The sequence below is a fragment of the Crocodylus porosus genome, unplaced genomic scaffold (assembly GCF_001723895.1).
Source record: "Crocodylus porosus isolate Cpor-Errol unplaced genomic scaffold, CroPor_comp1, whole genome shotgun sequence".
In the NCBI taxonomy this organism is placed as follows: Eukaryota; Metazoa; Chordata; order Crocodylia; family Crocodylidae; genus Crocodylus; species Crocodylus porosus.
Genome location: NW_017728886.1, coordinates 191773982 through 191789320, shown reverse-complemented (window position 1 = coordinate 191789320; position 15339 = coordinate 191773982). Strand labels below are relative to the sequence as shown.

Here is a 15339-nt window from a genome sequence, read left to right as displayed (position 1 = left end):
CTGACAGGGAAGGCAGTCCATGATGAGTAGTCACTCCTTAAGGACATGATCCTAAAAGCACAAGAAAGTCCATTCTGGCCCACAGGAAAGGTAATAAAAGGGCTGGGAAACACCCTTGGCTAAATAGGGAACTCATGGATCTCCTCAGTCTTAAAAGAAAAGCCTATAAGGGTTGGAAGATGGGAAATATCTCTAAGGAGGAATGTGCATTACTGGCCTACACCTGTAGGGAGTGGACCAGAAAACCTAAGGCCAATACCAAGCTTATGCTGGCTACAGGAATCAAGGACAATAAAAAAATCCTTCTTCAGATATGTAGGAAGGTGAAAATAGGGTGGGTGAAAAGCACTCTGTTTAAATTCGTGGATGACACCAAGATTTGGGGTGTGGTGGGCACGCTAGAAGGGAGGGACAGGATACAGCTGGACCTGGACAGGTTACAGGGGTGGGCAAATGAGAATAGGATGGGATTCAATACTGACAAGTGCAGGGTGCTGTACTTGGGCAGTAAGAACCAGCAGCATGCCTATAGACTTGGGAACTCCTTTCTCAAAAGCACAGCGGCAGAAAGAGATCTTGGAGTCATTATCGATTTCAAGATGAACATGGGTCGCCAATGTGAGGACATGGTCAGTAAGGTTAACTGCACCTTGTCATGCATCCACAGATACATCACAAGCAAGGCCAAGGAGGTGATCCTACCCCTCTATGCAAAACTGGTCAGGCTGAAGTTGGAATACTACATCGAGTTCTGGACACCGCACTTCAGGAGTGATGTGGACATCAGTGAGAGGGTCCATAGGAGGGGCACTCGCATGATCGGGGGACAGCAGGGCAGACTCTACGAGGAGAGGCTATGGGATCTTAACCTGTTCAGCCTTTACAAGAGAAGGCTGAGAGGGCACCTGGTGGCCATCTATAAACTTACTAGGGGGGACCAGCTGGGAATGGGAGAGAACTTGCTACCCCGAGCGCCTCCCAGAGTAACAAGGAATAATGACCATAAGTTGTTAGAGAGTAGGTTCAGGCTGGACATTAAAAAAGGCACAGTCAGGGGGGCTAGGATATGGAACCAACTTCCAAAGGAAGTAGTGCTGGGAAGTAGACCTTGGGGGTCTTTAAGAGGAGGCTTGATGATTACCTAGCTGGGGTCATTTGAGCCCAGCTTTCTCTCCTGCCCAAGGCAGGGGGTCAGACTAGAAGATCTTCAAGGTCCCTTCTGACCCTATATCTATGAATCTATACAGTCAAAAGAAAAATAAGGGCAAAATTGGACCCCTGCTAAATCAAATGGGGCAGCTGACAACTGACATTCAGGAAAAAGATAATCTCCTCAATGATTACTTTGCATCAGTTTTCCACCAGTCGAAGGGGAGCTCCCTGCCTGACAGGATGCAGGAATATGAGTGTACAGATGACCATATGCCTACATTTGGTGAACAACCTTGTGAGGGAACACCCTGAGAAGCTGGACATGCATAGTTCCTGTTATGGCAGACCCTGATGGAATACACCCAAGAGTGCTAAAAGACATCATACCTCAACTACTGGCACAGACTACAAGGAACAGAGTCACACTGCAGATACTCCTAAATGAAGAAAGCTGACATGGATATTTGAGAACTTGTGGCACTCAGGAGAGGTTCCTGAAGACTGAAAGAGGCCCAACGTAGTGCCTATCTTCAAGAAAAGAAGGAAGAAAGATTCAGGGAACTACAGGTCAATCAGTTTGACCTCAATCCCTGGGAAGATCTTAGAAAAAATAATCAAAGAAGCCATCAAGAACAGGCTGACAGAAGGCGCCATTTTGAAAGACAGCCAACATAGCTTCATTGCAGGTAGGTTGTGCCTGACCAATATCATCTCCTTCTATGACAAGATGACACATCACCAGGAAGGTGGGGGAGAGGTTGATGTCATTTACCTGGACTTCAAAAAACTCTTTCACTTGGTCTCCCATGATGTCCTTATGGCATAACTGGGGAACTTCAGCCTCTACAACCTTACGGTCTGATAACTGTGGAACTGGCTCCATGGTCAGAGACCCAGAGAGTGATAGTCAAAGGAGCCAAGTCAGCATGGCATATGGTGACCAGTGGCATCCCTCAGGATTCAATACTCGGATCAGTACCCTTTAGTATATTCATTAATTATCTGGATTCTGGTGTCAGAAACAAACTGGCTAAGTTTGCAGATGACACAAAACTATGGGGAAGCGTGGTTACTGGAAAATAGGCTGGGGATTAAGGCTAACCTGGATAGGCTTGGAAGGTGGGCAGAAATAAACCTGTGACCTTCAACATAGATAAATGCAAGGTGCTCCACCTCAGGAGAAAAAAACAACATCATACCTATGCTTGGCAGTGCTTTACTTACTAGCACTATGTCCAAAAGAGACTTGGGGGTCATGACTGACCATGAGATAATATGAGCCACTGACGCGATGCTTCAGCCAGCAAAACAAATAAAACCCTGGCTTGCATCTGACACAAGACTCAAGATGTCATTCTCTACTTTATTTGGCCTTGGTGCGGCCACAACTGGACTACTGCATACAATTCTGGGCTCCACAATTTAAAAAGGATGTGGAGAAGCTTGAGAGAGTCCAGAAGAGAGCAACATGCACAATCAGAGGTCAAGAGAGCAGGCCTTATAAAGAGGGACTGAGAGGCACGGGACTTCTTCAGCTTGGAAAAGCATAGGCTATGGGGGGGACTTGGTGGCAACCTATAAGTATATCAGGGTTGTACATCAGGATCTGGAAGAACGTCTGTTCACCAGGGCTTCCCTAGGGAAAACAAGGTCTGACTGCCACAAACTTCCAGAAGACCGTTCTAAACTGGCCATAAGGAAGAACTTCTTTATCTTTTGAGTCTTCAGAGTCTGGAATAGACTCCCTGCAGAAGCGGTGCAAGCACCCACTCTGGACACATTTAATTTGTGTTTGGATGATTATCTTGCTGTGGTCATCTGACGCCAGCTGACTGTCTGCCCTTTGGGTAGGCGGCTGGACCAGATGATCTCGTGAGGGCCCTTCCAGCTGTAATGTCTATGAAATCTATGAAAACTTTTGTTGACATCATGCACACAGTTATACTGCATCTTCATCTGCTTGGCCTTGGCATGGCACTGAAAGCAGTCCCTGCTATAGCCTTACTCCTGCATCTACTGGGCAATGCACTTGAAGATACAGATGCCTCCCTCCCCCACCCTTGCACTGCCTTCCTGTGGCTGATAGCTGGCCGTAGGCACGACAGAGGGCTGCGGGGGAAGGTCTGTGCTAACTTGGCTCTGTGACAGCGTGAGGGTGGGGGCACTCAGCTGGAGCACCCGAGCATGAGCTGAGTTCCACCAAGTTTCCCTGTGAGGGGGAGGTTAGTGGGAAACCGTAAAGCAGCCTGAGATGCTGGCAGACTGTAACCTACATTGAGTTGCTAAGGGGTCTGGTATAGAATTTCAATAGACTGGTCTAACCACGTAGGTCTGATACCACATTGATCCAGGTCTATTTTAGAATGGGCTCTGCCATTTTTAAACCAGTCTATGTGTGCTGGACTTCTGTTCAGTTACAGGTGTAGATCAGTTTCTGATCACTTATACCAGTATAAATGTAACATCTGTGCCTGGCTTCAATCTAACTATTTGTAGTGAATGTTGCTGATTGTGATTATAATTGCATAACGAAGACTACAAGGAACAGTGTCACACTGCAGACACTGCCAAATGGAGAAAGCAACAGTGACCCAGAGCCTTTATAAAAAGATGTCTGCACCTTATCAAGAGTAGAAGCAAGGCCTTATAAACCTCAGGACTATAGTGCAATGCTGTTACTGCGCTAGTTTGCTGTACCTGCTTATCAGACTTCTGCTGCTCTGATCTCTGCTGAGATATTCAAATTACAGCTTTGGTAAGAACTGTTGGATGCATGAAAATATAACAAAGAAGGCTGTCAGATGTCTTTTGAAGCAGGTCATGGGGATGCAACTATCCTCCTTAAGGTGGTAGGGGAAAGGGACTGAAGCATGAGAAATTAGTTCAAGCTAAAAACCAGCAACCAGCTAAAAAGCTAACATTGATGTTCAGTCACCATAGGGGCTCTCAAGCTGCTCCAGGCTCTTCTCTTGCTGTGGTTCATTGAAGGTAAGCCTTGACAAAAGAAAGAAAATAGCATTAATGCTTCCCCCTCCTGCCTTGATAGGAATTGCTCGTATGGAAGGAAAAACAGTAAGGAGCTTTCAGAAACCTCTGTTCACCAAACCTTGTAAAAAGTTCCACAGGCTCAGAGATTAAATCTGAGCCAGTATCTCCCATCCATGCCAAAAATAAAATGTACCAACTGATTTCAGAAAGGGTTGGCTTCCCACCAAGCAAGACATAAAGATTCCCTTGCTTCCAGGCTGGATGTTCTTTCTTTTAACATCTTAATTCTAACAAATCTTACCTTTTATTGATCCTCCATGTTTTTTACAGTTCAATTAAGCCACTGTTCATGGCTATATTTCCAGATGTAATGTAGCCTTTAATCACAGGATGCTACAACAGTCATCAATAGCTCATGGAATTTTTTTTACGCTACTTGTCTTAGGTAAGATAAATGGAAAATCTCTAGTTTCCAGCCTCTTGTTCAAAACCCTTTTGCTGATAGGAGGACTACATTAAACCATATTAAATTTTCTCTGACAATAATTGCAAACTTATTCTGATTCACATTTAAGCAGCTGTTAAAATATGGGCCGGCAATGTTAAAAATGGAGGAAAAGAAGGATTTAGAAAGAATGCACTGAGGCAAGGATGAGGAAATAAGTTCTTTCATTGTTCTTGTATGCTGAGCTGTTGTGATGGTTTCAAATCATTTCCAACCAACTTGGTGGTTGGAAATCATCTTTGTATTAGCAGTGTAGAATCTTTGAAAAACAAAACTAAAAAAAAATCCTTCTAATCACACAGAATCAGATGAAAACTGAGGAAATTATTTTTGATACCTTCTAGATGATCCCACTCTGCTAGTGCAAAATTGTAGATTAAGGAGATTATAATTTACTATTAGTCACCCTCTTCCCATCCCCCCTTAAAGCTCTTACCCACCACTGATGCAGCATAGGTATGTGGTTGGTAAGAAGACTGCATGTGAATTTTCAGCAAAGCTAGGTACAGTTATTATACATACATCAGTATAAGTGCCCCAAAACTAGTCAATACCATACCAGAAGAGAAGTTTGGCACACATAGACTGGTTTAAAAATGGTAGAACACTGATCAATGTGCCCTCAAACATAATCAATTTAGGTTAAACTGGTGCATCAAACTTCTGTACCAGATCCCCTATCAGTTCATGTTAGATCACTGTCTGTTGGCATCCCAGGCAACTTTGTGGCCCCCCACTAGCCATGCTAGCATTCACCCTGTGCTTGGTTGCTCTAACCAAGTGCCCAGTAGTCTCCACCACTGGGGTACCCCAGAGCTGAGCCAGCAAAGCCTCTGTTCCCACCCCCACCTCCTGTCTGTGACAAGCTGTCATTCACAGCTAGGCAGGGGGAGGGAAGAGAGACTTCTGCCACACAGACCAAGCCCTGGAATGGGTCAGAAATGCCTCTGTCCCCAGCTCTGCCTCCTGCCCGTGGTAAGCTGTCAGCAGCAGCCAGATGGGGAGGATGGGAGACAGAGGCTTCTGCCATGTAGACCCAGCAGCCAATCAGGGGTGTCCTAGGCATTTGGCTGCACCCAGGGCATGCTGGGAGGCATGTGGGAGTACTCCCAACCTGCTGACCTGGACTAGTGAAGGCAGCCCGTGTGCCTCTCCTCTCTCCCACAACCAAAGGATGAGCATGTTCACTCCTGAACTAACCTGCTCCGCTTACAGAAACTCACGTAGGGTTGATCAATTCCACCTTTTGAATGTCTGTACCTAGCCCAAATGTGTAAGCTGCTGCTGGGTAGTAGAATAGGAAATTTGTGGTAGCCAAAGATGACTCTCATATGCCTTGAAACCTGGGAGAAAGAAGGGGTCTTCAGCATAAACTGAGAGGCATGACTTTCAAAAAGCCTTCGATCTGGTGTCCCATGATCTCCTCATGGAAAAATTGGCTAACTGTGGCCTCGGCTACATCACAGTCCAATGGCTGGAGGATTGGCTCCGAGGTTGGATCCAGAGCGTGGTAACAGACAGAAGTAAATCATCATGGTGTGCTGTGACCAGTGGGGTCCCCCAAGGCTCCACCCTTGGGCCTATACTCTTTAACATCTTTACTAATGATGTAGACATTGGTGTCAGAAGGGGACTGGCCAAGTTCACCGATGACACCAAACTTTGGGGTAAAGCCTCCACACCTGAAGACAGACTGATTATCCAGGCTGACCTCAACAGGCTCAGAATATGGACAGATGAAAACCTGATGGTGTTAAACACCAAAAAATGCAAGGTACTCCTCCCTTGGGGGAAAAAACCTGCAGCGGTCTTATAGGCTCAGCAGTGCTATGCTTGCTAGCACCACAGCTGAAATGGACTTGGGGTCATGATTGCCCACAGGATGAATATGAGCCACCAATGTAGTCTTGCAGCTGGTAAAGCAAGCAAAACTCTGGCTTGCATCCATAGATGCTTCTCAAGCAAATCTCAGGATTTCATCCTCCCACTGTACTCAGCCTTAGTGAGGCCACAGCTGGAGTACTGCATCAAATTCTGGGCTCCACAATTTAAAAAGGATGTGGAAAAGCTTGAGAGATTCCAGAGGAGAGCCATGCGTATGATCAAAGAGCAGGAGAACAGGCGCTATGATGAGACGCTGAGAGCTATAGGACTCCTCCGCCTGGAAAAGCATAGGCTCAGGGAGACCTGGTGGCTGACTATAAGTACATAAGGGGTGTACATCAGGATCTGGGAAAGTGCCTGTTCATCAGAGCATCCCAAGGGATGACAAGGTCTAACGGTCACAAACTTCTTCAAGACCATTTCAGGCTGAACATAAGGAAAAACTTCTTTACTGTCTGAGCCCAGAAGGCCTGGAATAGACTGCTGCCAGAGGTGGTGCAAAAACCTACTCTGGACTCTTTTAAAAGAACATTTGGATGTTTATCTTGCTGGGATCCTTTGACACCAGCTGACTTCCTGCCCCTGGGGGAGAGGGCTGGACTTGATGATCTTCCGAGGTCCCTTCCACCTCTAATGTCTATGAAATCTGTAATACATTGTGGGCTATATCCCATACTGTTAAAATCATGGCTATATCCTTGATTCTTTTGGAACTGCACTAGGTCAAGGCCATTCCCCTCCTCCTTCCCTCTGTACCTTCTGAATCTGGAGACTCCAGCAGTGGGTGGTCTGCAAGAGCAGTGACTAAAGTTTGCTGCTACTGAGGGAAGATGTTACCTCATTTTTGCTAGGCCCCCATGTCAAGTGGGCAACAAACCTCCTGTTTTGGAAAGCAAAAAAATGGGGTGACTTCTCCTCCCAGCACCAGCAAATGTTGCTGCCACTCTACAGAACTACATTTCCCTGAGTGCCCTGTACTCACTGACACACATATCTGTGCTACTGCAACTTTCTGCAGGGGCTGGAGCCTAGAAGAGCAGAAGGAAGTGAAGTGGCAGTCAGGAGGCTGAGCTATTCCACCTTGCTTCATTCTGGGCCCCCTCACACATACTCGCACTTAGGATAAGTTCTGATGCAGAATTAAGGGCCTTTCTGAAGTGGATTGCAGAAGGAGACTATATTTATTTGTCAACTCAACCCTTCTTACTAGAAAAAAGTATTTGTGGTTTCCTTTAAATATTGTAGCAGGGTGGGGTACCTAGGGGTGGCCATGTTACCCCCCCAGGTCCTTAACCATGACAGTCTTTTGCCATATAAGCACCCTCGTTCTCGCCCACCACGTCTTGTTGGTATAATAAATATAGGAAGGCTGCCTTTGAGCTTTAGTTTTGGACATGGTCAGGCTAGATCCATTAACCTTGTTGTTCCTACCCCACTATGACATCCCGCTTCACTGTAGATGGTTCCCGAGTCTCTCAGCCTTATGGGCCATATGCGTGGCTCCAACCACCCCTTTACCATGCCCCAAGCCTCGCAGATGATACAGACATTAATACCTAGGCAGGTATTAATTCGACTCCTTGTCCTTGTCAGGCTCTCTGCGGCCCTGGCCCAAGTACTACGCCCTCTCTGGCGCTGGGGTCTGTTCCCCGCAAATGCTGCACCCTCTCTGGCACTGGCATCCCCACGCTGCAGTGGGCCCCTATGAGACCTCCTCCTCCCCCAACTAGCCTCACCCAAATCACTGGTTGTTATCGAACAGCACACACTCAACCACCAACCACCATGAGTCCCTGGGCTGTAACTTAACGCAGATGCTTACATCATGCTCTGCTCCTTTAAAAGAGTAAAACTCCCTCTTTGAGGCTCCTCTGCCTAGTAGACAAGGATACCTTATGGGTTCCTGGTGTCCCCTTTGTTCTAAAGGTAGTGTATCTACCAGCTACCACATCTGTGGGCCCTTCCTTCTCCTGCAGGCTCCTTCCCCTTCGGCTGCTGGTAAGGGACCAGCAGCGTGATCCCAACCATGGGATTTCTATGGGCCTAGTGCCCTGCCTCCTCCAGCCAGCTGACCAGGTGCAGGTGCAGCCAATTCCCTCATTAGCCTGTTTTCCTGGCAACCTGCACCTGGGTTCTTATCTCTGCTCTAAGAGGAGCAGGCACCTTAGTGCCCTGCTACAAAAATCTATATTTATCCTATTTGCTGCAATAGACCATATGACACCACCACAACTTAATAAAAATATCTTTAGTAAATTGTCTTTGTCAGATATTCTCCAATAGGACCAGGCAGTGAAAAATTAATAAAACTTTCAACAAAATGTAGTTTTTATTTTTTATTCCTTTGTATTTCCTAGAAGACTTTGGGATTAAAGGTCAAAACTCATACCCCATCCCTTCTACCATGTATGAAATCTTTTGATGGTATCTCCACCCTAGGTTACTTCAAGCTGCAAATTGGGCTACAATGCAACTAGCAACTTTCCAGTTCTCCTGGGGTTCACTGCTGCATAAGCAAATACACAGTCCAACTTACAAGTAACAAAACAGCAAGATAAGGTACCTTTAAACAGCACATAAATCAATGCATTGTACACCAAACCTCCCTGGGTTGCATATTTGCATAATGTAATATTAACTATATAATTAGCCTCTTTTAATTATTTATTTCCCCCCCCAGAAAACCCAAAACAATTTCTTCTCATACCAAGCTTTATTAAAGGCATAGAGTCTTTCTAAATATCCTTTTTAGCAAGTGATTCTCCCAAGCAAGGTAAAATTTATATATTTTATGATCACTCTAGCCCATGCCACAAAATAAAAAAAAAAAGGTTGGTTATTTAAATATACATAACATTCCAGCTATTTGTACACCTCATATTTCCTGTTGCATGTATATAAACAACCTATCCGGTGTCCAGTGATTTATGCATACCCTTAGATCCCAGTCCTCTGATGAGTTCCATACAATTTGTTTGATTTGATTGAAATTCAAGATAAGCTTTGGGTTTTAGATTATAAACAAGAAATATCATAGCTTCAGATCAAAGATGAGGCACCTCACCCAAGCAGCACTGAAAGGAGCTTGCACAGCTGCTAGCCATATTGTATCTGGTAGGTGGATAAAAAAAACTCACCACCATCTGTAGAAATCAGATGACTCTGCTGTATTCAGCTGTAATTAGTGCTACAAGTACCAGATTACCACAATCATGCAAAGGCTGATGGGGTGCAAATCTCCTGTTGAGGGGTTACAGTTTTTCTCAAGTCAGGAATGCACAATTCAGGAGGAACTAACCTTAAATAATAAAAATGAACCAACAAAATTGGTAGCTATGCCATAGTGATTCTAAGTATCCAGGTTGCAGCCATATTGGTCTAGAGGGAAAAGCAATCAGGACTCAAGGTACACCTGATATATTGTATTAGACCAGTTAGATTTTAGCCAAAAAAATTCTTTAATTGCAAGCTTTCAGGCACATACACCCCTCATCATGTATAGTAATTCTAGTCTTTTCAAGCATAGGAGGAGAACTGCAGGGTTTCTAATATATATATTACTTTTTCAAAAGGAATTCTCAATCAGAAAGGTATTTATTTGTATTTCTGTTTACCAGCAGAGCACATTATGAAAGTACAACTGTCTTTAAATGATCTTGAACTTGCTAAATGTCCTTAAGGAAGTAGATATGTTTTCTACACAGACAAACAAGTACTCATCTTAGGGCTACATTTCAAGAGGAAAAATAGACTTATATTTGCCTTATATGGAAGCCCAGGCCAAGCTGTTTTGAAGATCTAAAAACACAAGGACAGATTGGATTTTTTTGTGACTATGACCTTTAAAATGACTGGTTATTTTTCCAGACAGTTTCAATTGTATAAGATCACCCCAATAATCCACAGCTCCTGAGTGCCTCTGCTTTGGGAAAAAACAAAAACATGTTTCTTGTGAAATATCACATAAAAGTGAGAGATGTCTGACTGCATATAGAAATCTAAAGTACAAGCTTCTTCACTATACTGTAAGGAAGGCATAATTATTTTTAAACACTTCAACATGGAATAGGCAAAGCTGAATTTTTGTTTATGTAGACTCATCTCTCTAAAACCCCATGTTTAAAAAAGAAATAGAATTGAGCAATTATTTCATGTGAAGTGCAGAGTAAACAGCCATTAAATGGAGCAAATATTTGGTTAAAAAAATAAAATGTTTAAAAAATATTGCACATATTTGCACGTGCCACACACATCCCACTTATCCTTGTTTATCTAATGTGTCACCAAATTTAAAGTAACCCACATTCAATTCAATTTCTTGTTTTGAATCCAGATAAGCAGCATTGAATTTTCCTAATTTGTTTACAGAGGATGCCTTGCTAAACTGAAAAATATCGTAATGTCCCACTCATAGCAATTGCAACACTTCAAAGGTATCAATGAGCCCAAGACTGCCTATGTAGATTAAGATAAACAAAAATATGCTGTTCCTTTTCACCCTGCTGTCATCACGTTACCAAGAAGGTCAGGCTGAACAGTTCATGTTTTCTGCTTCCCCTGTAAAGGAAAAGCTTCCTGTCAAAGCTGGAATAAGCTTTAATCATCAGGCAGACCTCATTTTACCTTCCAGCTTGATGGTTCCTGTGCATGTTCCATACATAGCTAATTTGACATGTTTTATAGTAGAAATTTTTCCAGGGTTGTTTTAGGACAAGCCTTTTGCATCAGAGGATTGTCATCTCTGGCCCTTCATTCTCTAGAGATAAAAATGGGGATAAACAGCACTTCTTTACCTTGCTCCCAGGGTGTTGGGAAGATAAATACATTAAAAATTGTGTAGTACTGAGAGAATGTAGCACTGAAGATACATAACTACCAATCACTCCTGGTACAAAATGTTTGAAATCATCAAGATTTGAGTATCAGCTATCTCTTTTATAAAAAGAACATGTTTAATTACATATATCTAAAAGTCTCTTATACTTTTGGATTGTTGATGTTAGGATTTGCATTGCTGCAGCAGAGACTCCATTCAAGATCTTTATAACACAGTTGCTGTTCTCATTGTCTACATTGGTATGGAACAAGAGAGTGGAAGAAATGACAGAAGCTGGAGATGGAAAGGAGGAGGGAAAGTGGGGAGATAAAAGGAGAATAAAATAAACTATGTGGACTGTTATTTGGGCTAAGTGTATAGCAAATGTTACTCACCTGTTTTAATTGTCTGATAGGAGGGGTTATTACAGCTGAATATACTAAATATAAAAAATGAGAAAGTAAGAATACACAAAGGATGATAATGTATAGGTTTATTTGAAATTATCAGTGAACAGCCCTGTGGGTATGACTGAGCTTAGCAAATTAATATTTTCTAAATTGCTGAAATTGGCCAATTAAACAATATGGCTAAATGGAACAATCAATCACTTGAGAGAAAAAAAGCCTAAGCTGCTCTTGGAAGTAGAAAGAAAACTGTCCACCCTGGATGAACACTACATATGCCTTTCACAATCTCTGGTTCAATAAATGCTTTGCGGATGTAAAATGATCAATAGTCTCACAAATGCATTCATCTATCCCTTCAAAAAATAACTCGGTGAAATATCTTTCAATCCAGTAAGTGACAAAAGGCTGAATCCTGCCACCCTGATTCAAATTAGTGTTGTATTCCCCACAATCAATAGGACTGCTGAGGAAATGAGGAACTGTGCACTTTGAGTAAGGCCAGAAGTCTTTAAATTATTAAAATGTGTCATTTTACGACAGTCTGTTACTCCTCTGACCCAAAAATATGTTAAATCCCAATAAAACATAATATGTTCCAATAGACTGAATTTTGTCCCTAAAGCATCTACCAACATTTGAAGTGATACTTCCCCACCTAATTTCAAACTAAGCTTTAGTAATCTGTAGTTCCACATATGACAGTCTACAAGGTCACTTGTGAATATCAAATGTATACCTGCATGAATGGAGATTTTTCTATCAGCGAATGGACAATTACAGTAACATCTTGCAAAGTTTTGTTTTTACAAATGTGAAATAGATACACAACTACCATTGACTTCCTTTGGGATTTGGAGGGTTGACTGCTCTTTGTGCTTTTAAGGATTATCCCCTGAATTATTTCATTGTAAAGTGGCAAAACTCCTGGGACTAAGCACATATAGCAGATGTTCCATTTTTACATAATCAGTATAATCAGTAAATTGCATAAATTCTTATTTCTCTTATACGAAATCATTGGAACTTCCTTAAATACATCAGTTGAACTTAATACACCTCAGAAATTCCTAATGACTTTATTGATTTATATTTTTTAGAAAAAGGGAACTATGTGGTTAAATATTCATTTTATATCTTTTTAGTTTTAATTTTTATTAATTATCATTGGCTATTAAAATGCTTTTTGATATATTTGTCAAATAATCTTCTAATTGAGCTCATATGAATAAATGTCAAATGCCTGGAAGTTGGGCTTCTAACTAGTTCTGTGGACCTGGATGTAAGTGACTTGACTAAACCGATCCCAGAAGTTTGCGGCAGAACAAGGACTTCAATTCATATAAGCACTCATCCGCAAGAATTTTATTTGTGAGGTTTATACATAGGCAATATAATTAAGAGATTAGAAATCAGGAGGAATTAGCGCCTAAATACCTTAATGGATCTGGTCTTTAACCTGTGTGCTTCTAAAATGGGCATGTTGGAAATTCCTTCACTCACAGAGGTGTTGTAGACATAAATACATTAAAGCTTTCAGGATAGCAAAATCTTGTAGTACTGAAAATAAAAAGAATTCAGTTCAAATACAGAACATTCAAGGGTATGAAGATTTGATTTCCATTCCATACGCGTTAAGCAGTGCTGTCAGATCCAAAGCCCATTGTATTGAATGGAGACTTTCCACTGACTTCAGTGGAAGTTAAAACAGGCTCTAGATTTGCATATTTCAGTGGTTCTTAACACATTCACAAACAGGCGTGATACTTGTGGCCCATTCAATAAGCTGCGCCCTTATGATCCATGTGACCATTCCCTCTACAGACCCATACAGACGCCCATCTCTACCTATAATCCTACTTTCAAGGTCAGACAATCCAAAATGCCCACCTGGGTCTGGATGCCCCACCCTTACTCCCAGCAAGATACCTGCAATCCTGTTACAACCATAGAAGCTGTATACCTTTTGCCAAGAATCTCAGTGATAGAATAACATTTATTTTTTTTAAAAATCTCTAAAACATAATGAAAAGCTATTAAAGCACACAGAAAAAGAATCAATAACTTCAAAGATTTGTTGAGTAGAAGACTCCCCAAATGGTAGGCCTAACCAGTGATTAAGACAATTAATTAGGTATTTTAAGCAACTATATAAAATATTTTTTTTCAGAAATTTCTGAATTCAAAATGTTAAGGTTTCACATCAGTCCAACCATTGTGAATTTCATTTTTTAAAAAGGAGGAATATAGGATCAATTTTCATTCCCAGGATAACAGTGGGACTGTCAACATTCTACACTAGGAGTAGCATTGTCAATATATTGGCTAATATTCTGCAAAGGGGGTGAGGAAGAAAGTGGCAATTTCTGTAAAACTGGCCCAAAATTATTCTGTTACACTCAGAGGTCATCAGTGATGATCACAAATTTGTCACCAAAACCACAACCCAAATTCTTCTCTTCTCAGTTGAGTTTACGAATTTTCAGACATGAGAATATAGCCACTATGATGAGTCAATTCCAAGCATTAGAAAAGCATACTACAGCTCTTTCTTGAAAAGCAAGCATGTCCTATCTATACTTGAAGTCCACAGAAGCTCAAATGAAATCTAGAGTCCCGTTTGGTTATGCGCTATGGCTGGATATATGTACAACTTGGATGGTGTCACGGAGTCACGTAGGTGCCCTGTGACTGTGAGGGTGATTGGCAGGGCTGCCAATCACCCGGGCAGCTCAAATGCTGGTTACCAGGGCGACCAGGTGGGTCACATGGTCAGAAGGGGGCAGGGCCAGGCCTTTATAAACAGCTTAGGCCAGAGCCTGATTCACAGTTCCCTTCTGGCTGCTGCAGGAGCAGGAGCTCGAGCTGAGTGGCCTGAGTTGGTGGTCGCAGCCTTACCACACTAACCGGCTGCAATGATGCGGGAAACCAGATCGCCCTGAAGGGAGGTAGGACTGAGAGCCCTGGCGGGGCTTGGAGTTGTGGTTAGGCATATGGAGCCTCTGTGTTTATGTTGCAGCCAGATGGCTTGAGTTTGAGTTACAGTTTGCACCGGAGGACCAGGTGAAGCTGTAGGGGAGTGAGGAGGCCTCACGGGAGCTCCCCAACAGCTTGGGGGTTCCCAGTGCCCAGTAGGGGCACAGTGCCAGGGGCACTATTGTCAGTACCAGGGAGGCGCGGTATACAAGGTTGCAGACCCCAGCCCATAAGGGAGGGGTGTGGCCCAGTGGGGCAACTAGACCCAGAGAAGGGTCAAGGAGATAGGCACAGAGGCGAGCGCCTGTGCCCCTAGTGCGGGGCGCACGGTGTCGGCCCTAGAGAGGGCCAGGCCCCAGAGCGGGGCGGAGACAGAGCGCGGGGCACGCGGTGTCAGGCCCCAGAGGCGGCAAGGCCCCAGGGCGGGGCAGAATAAGCGGCGATAGTGAGCCACCCAAGGGTGCCGAGACTAGGGTGGCAGTAGCGCCGAGACTAGGGCGGCGAGAGCGAGCCGGCCCAAGGGCGCCGAGACTAGGGCAGCGAGAGCGAGCCGGCCCAAGGGGGAGCCGGCGATTAGCTGGACGCCGGTGAGAGCCCGGCCCAGGGGGCGC

The 15339-nt window shown here is 43.5% G+C and overlaps 1 long non-coding RNA gene across 1 annotated transcript in view; it reads right to left on the bottom strand.

The window, feature by feature from the left end:
• Positions 1–201: 201 nt before the first annotated feature.
• Positions 202–15339, bottom strand: part of LOC109324856 — a 22558-nt gene continuing 7420 nt past the window's right edge. Inside the window, exons 2-3 of the long non-coding RNA XR_002105027.1 lie at positions 3699–3707; positions 202–212 (exon numbers count right to left, since the gene is read on the bottom strand). This is a non-coding gene — a long non-coding RNA (uncharacterized LOC109324856). The remainder of the gene's footprint in view (positions 213–3698; positions 3708–15339) is intronic.